Raw genomic sequence first — 1470 nt, forward strand, 5'->3', positions numbered from 1 at the left:
GGCATTTCAAATTGGGGAGGGAAGATAAGTGATAAGAACAGCGCCTAATTTCCTCCCGAGACGATGGCCTGGGTGCAGTACCCTGGCCTGTGAGCAGATGCGTCTTGTGCTCTTTGTGGGCTTTTGGGCTCCCCTTCCCTACTGTCACCTAAGCTATTAATCTGGCTTGCTCTGAGCCTCACTGGCCCGTGTGAGGAGAAGCTTGGTCGGGATTTAAAATGGTTGAAACAGGAATTAGTACTTGGGAACACCTCAGGAAATGGCGTTTATTAGTGGTACACCAGAACCGAAGCAAGTGCTGGGTGGATGAACAAGTTAGGAAGACAAATTCTCACCCTTTTTAGTGAGGTATAAATATGGTTCTGCTTAAAAATAACACGCACATGGAGCTTTTACCATGGTACAGTGTCAATAGTAGACATGAGTTAATCATATGCGGCACCACATCTAAAAGCAAACTTGTCTCTTTCCAGTATATGTAATCATCTGATTTCTCTTGGTGGGAGAAGTATCACAGCAACAGTTTTGAAATAGAAACCTTCTGAAAACCTTATAAGTATTGCCATCTGTTTCAGAACCTTCTACGCATAATAGTCTTTCTCTGTTCACCCCTGTATGTGTAAAGGTTTGCGAAGCAGTGATGTGGTGTAATGTAATGTTGTGAAGTCTTCAAGGACTTCATTAAATTGGCACAGCACAAAGGTTTTGTAAGGGTTCTGTTAGCATTAGGGGAGATAATGTGTTTTAAATTACTCCTGGCAATTGGTATTTTTGTTACGCAGACATGGGTTTAACACCCATTGGTCCCTGACTCATTGATTACGTTTTTATATCTTGTGGCTGAATACGACGATGCTGTGTTTGTCTGTGAAGCCGAGAAAGGCATGAGCCACCGGGCTTCCCATCTGCCCTTCTGTTTTTTTTCAGAAGACGTGCCCTTTCTCATGCCTGCTCGGCCAGTGTGCAATATGCCATCGTCTCATTTTCCCGACTGGATTTCCGTCAGCTCTGTATCTGCATGCATGGTCTGAGACGTGCAGTGCTGGTTGTAGCATGAGTAAGGTGTATAATTATCTGGTTGTAAGTGCCCAGAAGTACAGTATGAGGAGAATGACTAATTCTGCTGTCACATTGCACTTTTCATTCCTTTTGGATGTCATTGGGAGCTCTTTCCTTTTTTTTTTTTTTTTTTTCTTAACCCTTTCCAGATACCCACAACGTCTAAGAAAGTTAATAACTGTGTTAGATGCGTCTTTCAAGTTAAGGAAACCAAAATAAAATCTGAACTCTAAACAACATTTTTTTATAATATAAAGAAAATGGTGTCTCCCAAAATGTAACTGACTGGATCTCACTTCTCAGCTTGAAACAAATGCAAAAACAGTTTCTTGTATGTGGAAAACCGAAACCGTGTCATGATTTCCCCCAAACACTTCCAACAAAGGAAGCATTTGTATGCAGTCTTGAGAT

This window comes from Amia ocellicauda, chromosome 19 (assembly GCF_036373705.1).
Source record: "Amia ocellicauda isolate fAmiCal2 chromosome 19, fAmiCal2.hap1, whole genome shotgun sequence".
In the NCBI taxonomy this organism is placed as follows: domain Eukaryota; kingdom Metazoa; phylum Chordata; class Actinopteri; order Amiiformes; family Amiidae; genus Amia; species Amia ocellicauda.